Below are 8,712 nucleotides of genomic sequence, written 5' to 3'. Positions count from 1 at the left end.
TAGAAATACAAAAGGCAGAGAAGAGGCAGGAGTTGGGTGGGTTGGGGAGGGGAGGGGAGGGAGGTGGAGTCCAGACTCTGCAGGTTCTGGCTGCCCCCCGTGCCCGGGGAAAAGAGCCTTCTAGACCGTGAGCCCCCAGAAGGCTGGGAGAGCCCCTTCCCCACCCCCGACGTTAGCCACACGGAGGGTGGGCCAACGTGGGCCTGTGCCGTGAGCAAGCGGTCCAGCGTGGCGTGAGGGAGGGCAGGTGCCCGGGCCAGCCGCGCCAAGGTTCTCTCTGAGCCAGAGGCTGCAGGCAGGCGGGGGAGGGGCTGACACTTGAGAACCTGGAGAGAAACGGGCAGCCCACCTTCCAGATCGCCCCACCCCCAGGGTCTCCGGTCGCTAGCCAAAGGATATAATAATGGTGCCGGTCTGGAGGGCGATTGTTGAGCGAGTGAAATAGGCTGTTGCTGTGAAGCTTTTAACACACACCTGCTCAGTGGTCACTGATGGTAGTAGCTAATGGTCAGTGGTCATAAGCACATGGGACGTGGCAGTAGACTGAGGTGGCCCGCAGGGAAAGTCGAGCACCTCTGCAGGGACAGGGTGACAGGAGCAACGGTTTGGGGGATGGCGCTGGGAGGCTCTGGGTTGATAATCCATCTCTCTGAGGTCCCCCCCCCACCTAGAAAAGTGGGAGTTCATGTCCTGAAAGCAGAGAAGCCCCTTGAAAGAGGAATACCTTAGTGAATCTCACAACTCAGGTCACGGCGGGGCATCATGTAAATTAGTGGGTACCCTAGGGGAAGACCCCTTTGTTCGATTCTGATTCCCCAGGCCTGAGAGTGCTTTCCAGAAGAACTGAGGGAGGAGATGCCATGCCCTTCCTTACCTTCTAGATGCCTGTCCTCAGGAAGTTCTGCTTGGTATCTCTCCGAAGGCCCTCGTGCGGCAGCCCTGGCAGATGCCCTGTGTTGGGCTGGGAGACATAGGCAAAGGGTCTTTGGGGGGCAAAAAAAGAGACATACAACAGAATTGGAGGACTCTGCCCAGCTCCACAGTGACAGCTATACACCCTTGGCTTTGGGGGGCAAGCAGGCAGGTGGGGAGGTGCCTGCCCGCCTGCCCCCCAGGGACTCAGTCTCTGTCAACTTCAAGAGCCATTTCCTTTATTACCGGCACCATTGGCTGGAACCCTGGAGGAGCAAATGAATGTTGGAAGCAGGTGGGCACAGTTAATGCCTGCGGACGGCTTTATGTTCTCTCAGTGGTAAACAAAGATAATCTGAACTCTAAACAGCCAGTCCAGGCTGCCCACGCAGTCCTCGCCACCCACAGCAGCTCTTGCTCAGCAGATGATGGGCTTGTTTTTTGAAAGACACCAGGGCCCTTCCTTAACTCTGTCCAGGTTCAGGGCGGTGGAATCACAGGATTCCATGAGGAGGGGCCGCCCTCACCCTGCCAGGGCCACAGCTCTGCGAGGAGGATCCTCCAGCCACTTCCCAGCCCCTCACCTACTCCAGCCTCTCACTGCCCCGCAAACAGGAAGTCCTGCTGCAACTGCCGCGATGATCTTGTGCCACCCAGAGCCTCCAGGCCAGACTGGCAGAAGCGGTAGAGGCACCTGGGCACCCCGACTCCCCCGACATGTGCTGGGCAGGGTCTGCTCCCACTTTCTGCTGGGCCAGGACTGGCTGGGCTCCTGCAGCCTGCGTTCAGGAATATCTTAGTGAATCTCACGGCTCGGGTCATGGGGGACATTGTGCAGATTAGTGGGTACCCTGGGGGTAGGCCCCCTTGCTCGACTCTGATTCCCCAGGTCTAAGAGTGCTTTCCAGAAGGACTTAGGGAGGGGATGGCACGCCCTTCTCTGCTTTCAGGACCCGAACTCCCACCTTCCTAGGTGGAGGGGGCCTCAGGCTGCTTACTGCCCCAACTCCCCTCTCCCAGACCCCATGGCTCCGAGGACAGGACACTGTCATAACTCAGCAGGCCTTTCCAGGGACCGACAGTGCAGAGCCCCTTAAGGGCACCCTGCAGCATCCGAGGCTGACCACACGGGGGTCCCAGGGCAGGGCCCCCACTACTGATGACTGGAAGTAAGAATACCCATTACTAGCTTTTGAGCACTTACTATGTATGTGCTGAATTGCCTCACATACTGGGGCTCACACAGATTTAAGGTGGGTCCTGCAGGAGAGGTGGTCTGGGGGTGGGTCAGGAAGCATTGAGGCAGAAGAGTTGGCGTGGGCAAAGCTGAGGCAGGAACACAGCGTCTGGGGGCCTCTGGCCAGGAAGGGGAGTCAGAGCAGCCCCTCAGAACACAGGAGTGGGCACTACCCTCCCTAAAACCCTCAGGAGGGGCCTGGAGGCCCTGGAATGGCACATGGGAAGTGGGGTGTATTAAGGGGTTGCAGTATTGACAACCTTCCCTCAGGTGGAGGTTTCAAAATACCTGAGGGGTGATTGAGGGTCATAGTCTAGTTCTATCACTGGATGTTACTAACCAGCTGTTACCTTGGTCATGTCATTCTGGTCGCTTAGTCTCAGTGTTCTCATCTGTAAAATGGGGGCATAGGTTGGGGCAAACTAAACCACTAGTCATTTTTCCAAATTTTTTTAACATTAGAGCCTGGAAGCTTTTCCTTAAAGGAGGCCTTTCTTGGGAGCCTTAAGAACAATGGATAAAAATGGAGCTGTGCCAACTGACAGTGGGAGGGAGAAGCCCAGGGTTTGATCAGCTTCCCCTCTTGTGTCTGCCCTGGGAGGCTGTTTGACAATCTCTGGGTTTGGCATCTGTCACGATAGCGACTCCATGGTCCTGACCCCACCCCACGATGGTCCCCTGACCCACACCACACATCCCCAGCTCAAGCAGGCGACCCCGCCTTCGTGCTGGCCCCTCCCGGTCTGTTGCTGGCTTTGGAAGAGGGACAAACGCCCTAAGTCCCAGCCCTGGAAAAAGAAGGAGGAGTTGGCCCGGGCCCCAGTCCCCTGGCATTAGTACTGAACTGTCCGTATTTCTGTGCGCCCAGAACCCCTGCAGCCCGGAGCAGGGGAGGGGAACAGCCCTCCAGGGACCTAGGACGTAGTCGCAGGACCCTCCCGGCCTCCAGAGCCGCCCTCAGCCTCGCCCCCAGCAGACCCCGGTCCAGGGGCAGTTGTCCGATCGCCCAGGGCTATGCCCGAGCACCTACTACATACACGACCGGCTCATTGGCATTTATGACACTGTGTGTAGCTTCTGTGATATGAACCAGTAATGTTTTAAATTTGCACACCTTTTGACATATACATATATATATTTATCAAAATATATCTTTTTAAAAAAATACGAGGGGGACTTCCCTGGTGGTGCAGTGGTTAAGAATCTGCCTACCAATGCAGGGGACATGGGTTCGAGCCCTGGTCCGGGAAGATCCCACATGCCGCGGAGCAACTAAGCCCGTGCGCCACAACTACTGAGCCTGTGCTCTAGAGCCCGCGAGCCACAACTACTGAGCCCACATGCCACAACTACTGAAGCCTGCGACCCTAGAGCCCGTGCTCCACAACAAGAGAAGCCATGGCAATGAGAAGCCTGCGCACTGCAACAAAGAGTAGCCCCTGCTTGCCTCAACTAGAGAAAGTCCACACGCAGCAACAAAGACCAGTGCAGCCAAAAATAAATAAAAAATAAATAAATTTAAAAAAATACGAGGGACTTCCCTGGCGGTCCAGTGGTTAAGACTCCGTGCTTCCACTGCAGGGGGCACAGGTTCATCCCTGGTCCTCGGGAGCTGAGATCCTGCATGCCACGGGGCACCACCAAAATTAAAAAAAAAAAAAAAAAAAGGAATGTGTAATAGCAGGAAATCGGAAACTGCCCAAATGCCCTTAAGCTGAGCTTGATAAATTAAGGAATAACCATAGGCTGAAATACTGCAGCAACTAATTGTCCTATAATGTAATCTTCCCAAGAGGGAAAGCTTACTCAGTGAGAAAAGTGAGGTACACAACAGTATATACAAAATGGTCTCTTTTTTAAAAATTATCATTAAAACAAAATGCACAACAGAAAAAGGGTGAGCCTGCATTGGGTGGTGGTCCATGGGTGGTGATGGTGGCCTTCTGGGATTTGTCTTCGTGGTCTTCTCTGTCTTCAGTCTAGGGGTTACTTCTATGATGGAGGGGCACCAAACATTAGTTTTAAAAGAAAATTAGAGAAAAAGGAAAAAAACAAAAGCCCAAAGCATCCAAACTAATTCTGCCAGGAGGCACACCCATGGGCCTGGCATTTCTGTAGCTGCCCTCCCCTCCCCTTTTTCCTCTGCTTCTGTGTCACTCAGGTAATGTGACCCTCCTGGTGAGGAGGGTCTCCATCCCCTGGGCTCCTCCTTCTGAGGCTGCGTTTCCTGGGCTCAGGGCTCAGGCCTGAAGAGGGAGACGCTGCCTCAGGCTGTACAGCAAGCCCAGGCCGTGGCTAAGAGGAAAATCCTCTATTCCAACACTCACTGCGTCCAGGAGTTGGGCTGGGTCTGCAGGACCTTCTGAGTTTGTGTGGGCCGTCCTGTGTGCCAGGGGCTTCTTGCCCTTTGGTTAGTTATCCCGTAGTGAGACACTGGAGATGGCCCCTGGCCTTCAGAGACAAGGAGGAGAAACCTATTTCAAGGGTCTCCCATTCCTGCGCCCTGTGCTCAAAGCTCTACATAGATCACTGAAGTTAAGTCTAATGTTCCTATGAGGGGGATAAGCTTTTATCCCCATCTTCCAGATGAGGAAACTGAGGCTCACAGAGGTGAGGTAGCTTGTTTCAGGTAACAGCAGCCACAAAAGCCAGCGGACGCTCCTAGCCGCTGGCAGGGCTCAGCCCCGGTCTCCCAGGCTTGTTCCAATGGGGCCAGGTCTTAGCCCCTTTCCTGGGTCAGGAAGGCAGTGGGAGGTCCCTTCTGCTGCCGCTCAGCTGGGCCCCCTGGGTGGGACACGTCTGACGAGGCCCTCTGCTCCCAGGCCCAGCCAGTTCTGCCATAGGTGGGTGGGGCCTGGGAGCCTGGCCATGCACAGGCTGTTCCTGCTGCCTGCCCCTCACTGGGTGCAGAACGGACAGTGTTTACCCCTTTAGGGTAAGTGCCCAGCTGCCCTTTGGATGGGCACCAGCCTGTTCCAGTGTGAAGAAGGGCCTCCCGAGAGGCTGTGTGGCCTGGAGGCCCGGGTTTGTGTTCCTCACATCACGGGGAGCCGGGCCCAACCCCCCGTACTCCCTTCACCCTCCGAGGTCTCGCCTTCCCAGCTGTGTGGACTGCCCTTTGGGGCATCCTCAGCAGCGGTGTTCTTCGTGTGCTGTCCAGCGTCACCTAGGAGGGCAGCAGGGTGTATGCGAGGGGGGCCGAGGGGGGAACGTCTGAGACAGACAGCAGAGGACAGGAGGGCCAGAAGGAGACAGGCAACAGAAAGATCTGGAGAGGCCCAAGGAGAACACAGGGGGACACCCACTGGGCCCAGCAGCTCTGGGGACTGGGGGTGCAGTGGGGGATGGAGGCCAGGTGGAGTTGCCAGATTTAGCAAATAAAAATATGATTCCCAGTCCAATTTCAATATCGAATAAACAAAGAATACTTTTTTCGGGTATACATATGCCCTATGCAATACGGTTGACCCTTGAACAACACGGGTTTCAATTACATGGGTCCAGTTACAGGCAGATTTTTTCAATAATAAATCCTACAGTACTACACCATCTGAGGTAGGTTGACTCCTCAGAGAACCTCGGATATAAAGGGCCAACTATAAGTGTCCATTGGGTGGAGGGTCGGCACCCCAACCCCCAGGTTGTTTAAGGGCCAACTATATTTGGGACGTATTTATACTAAAAAAAATAAGATTCATTGTTATCAGAAATTCCAATCTGACTGGCATCCCCTGTTTTATCTGACAACCCTAAACCCAGGGCCTCTGTTTTCTTCAGCTGCAGAGGCCACTCAGAAGGCACTGAATTGCTCCCTCTGGCCACTGACCCCCATCTTCACACAGCCGGGAAGGGGCCTCCCCGTCCTGGGACGCGCTCAGTCTCGTGGGGGTCAGGCCTTCCCTCAGGGTAGGGGTATGCTGACCCACGACAGGGCGCTCCCCTCAAATGCCGGCTCAGACTCAGAAGCCACTTTACCCTGACCTGTGACGTGACGTCCTGAGCTCCCAGAAACCACGCTGCGGAGCCCAGGTGGGCTGAGGTGGCAGGGATGAGTGGCAGCAGATGGTCTGGTGCAAGTGCCCAGAGGATGCACAGCTTCTGCAAAGGGTATCCAGGGGCCCAGGCATGGGCGCGGAGACCAGGGAAACTCCCCAGCCCACACCAGGCAGTCTCTCGGGACAGCATAGAACACCTGGGCTGGAAGGGAGTTTCAACTCTGCTTTAGGCATGAGTGTCCGGAGGCCCAGAGAGGCAGTTCTGGGGGCAGAGCCCAGGTCCCTTGGCCCTCACAAGCAGTGCTTTCCACTGCGGTGTGGAGTGTCACCACACCACTGTGGCCTGTGGCCGTGACATATTACTGTCCCTCGTGGGGATCCCACATTTTCTACTTAGCAAAACAAAGTTCTCTCCCCTCCCTTGTCTCATTTGAGGTGCACAGCCACCCTAGATGCCGATGGAACCACCAGCGTTGGCCCTGTTTTACAGATGCAGACCCCGAGGCACGTATATGAAACTAGCCCGAAGTCTTCCAGAGAGGTAGGTGGTGGTAGAGCTCCAAGCAGAACCGGAGCCATCTTTGCTGCAGGCAAAGTGAGGAATCCCAGGGCAACTTGTTGCTCATTCTTCAGCCAGTCTGGGTAGGGACCCAGAGAAGTTACCTAGCTTCTGCAGACAGAAGCTCAAGTTAACGGGCATGCTTGGATGACGGAATATTTTGTGTATTTGTAAACAACTTCACCCACTCCGAGAGTCTTGGTAGATTCCAATTCATGCAAGAAGGGACTCTACAAACTTCAGAAAGATAGCAGAGGTGCCTCCGGCAGCACCTCCACTCCCCCTCGCTGGCAAGCTGAGCCCCACCCTGCTCTCTGTGAAGGTGTGGGCTGGCCTTGGAGCCCAGGGCTCTGAACTCCCCACTGCCTGCTCGGCTTGAATGGATTACTTCTGATCCTCCCCTGCACCTCAGTTTCCCCACCAGTGAAGTGGGTGGAAATACGCTGTCATCTCAGGCTCGTAGGGGCCCAGAGTGATGCCCTGTTTGATTACAAAGTGGATTAAAAGTCTTGTGTACTTGATACAAGTAATTCTATCCTGTACACGGATAGTTTCATTGAAAAGCAGCCTCAGGTGGCCTTTCACTAGCCTCCCTGCCCCTCCCTTCAAGCCCCCATGGAATGGGCTGTGAAGGAAAGAGAGAAAGATGATAGGCTTCTCCTGGTGCCCTGAGGTATCACTGTTGCTGTTCTTTCTTGCAGAGGGCTCCCAGGAAGACCCAGGGGGGCTGGGTGTCTAGGCCAGGCAGGCCCCAGTTCATACCTTGTTCCTCCCAAGCTGGAAGCTTGTCTCTCCCAAAAAGGGCCATAATGGCCAGACAATGGGCTCAGACCGGAGGGCCAGGGTTCCTGCAGAACGCACGGAGGCACTCAGGTGCCCAAATGCATAGCCCAAGCTCAGATCTGGCCTCTGGCCAAGACCTAGTCCCCTCCTGTCCCCTGGACATCTAGGTAGAGGGAGAGTGTAAGCTGCCCCAGGAGAAGCTGCAGTCCTGTTGCAAGGCCACCCTTATTCTTTTCCTCACGATGCAAGTAGAAGGACTCACCTGGGCCCCTGAGGTTGGTGCATAGGTAAGCTTCGGTCACCACTACATTAGCTGTTGGTTCGGTGTGTTTCTGTCCCCCTCCTTCTGTGAGGGCTTTGCTGTTCTTTTTCTGTGCACAGCTCTTCTGCTGGCGGTCTTTCATCACCTGCTCCTTCTGGAAGCAGGCCTCAAATAAACAAGTGCATAAATGATATGTGTCCTGGTGGTTTTCAGGAAGTTGGGCGTTAATGGAGCAGCATTCCCATCCCCACAATGACCACCATCTCCCCCTCCCATAATGCTGATACCCAGGCCTCTGGTGGCCTTGACCAGTCGAAGCCACAGGCTGCAAATAGCTGTTGTGTGCAGCCCGCTGCCTGCACGAGCTGGAATGGCTGGGCTGGCCGGGCTGGCCTGTTTGATTTCAAATGGATAGAAAGACTCCTGGACTTTATCCTTTGGAGCAGAGTGATATTCTCCTTCGTTATGGCTGATGCTGGATTCGGAGACACAGCTCTAGAAGAAAGTTTGAAACTCATAGTTTTGTGAGCAGCGACTACCTTCACTGGCATAGTTGGCGAGATGGGGCCAAGGCCCGTCTGGAGCTCAGGATGTGGGACTGCCTCTCTGACCACTGGAAGCCAGAGGGTCCCTCCAGGGATATCCACACTCACTCTCACATAATGGACAGAGGGTCGGCATGGCACTCAGACAGACTTGGTTCAAGTCCTGGCCCCACCCCATCCTGGGTGAGAGACCAAATTCCTGAACCTCTCCAGCCACAGTTTTCTCATCCTTAAAATGGGCATAATACTGCTAACCTCGCACAGCTGTGGGGAGGAGTGTAAAGCGCCCACGCAATAAGTGTGATTTCCTACCTCCTAGGTTTTTAAATAAATTACAGATCAGAAAAAGAAACCATGTTCATTAACAAATGCCATTTATATATTCAACAAACATTTAATGAGTGCCTACTATGTGCCAG

The sequence above is a fragment of the Mesoplodon bidens genome (assembly GCF_964165515.1).
Source record: "Mesoplodon bidens genome assembly, chromosome: 9".
Lineage (NCBI taxonomy): Eukaryota > Metazoa > Chordata > Mammalia > Artiodactyla > Ziphiidae > Mesoplodon > Mesoplodon bidens.
The sequence above is the reverse complement of the archived record's forward strand: the minus strand, read 5'-3'. Positions refer to the sequence as shown.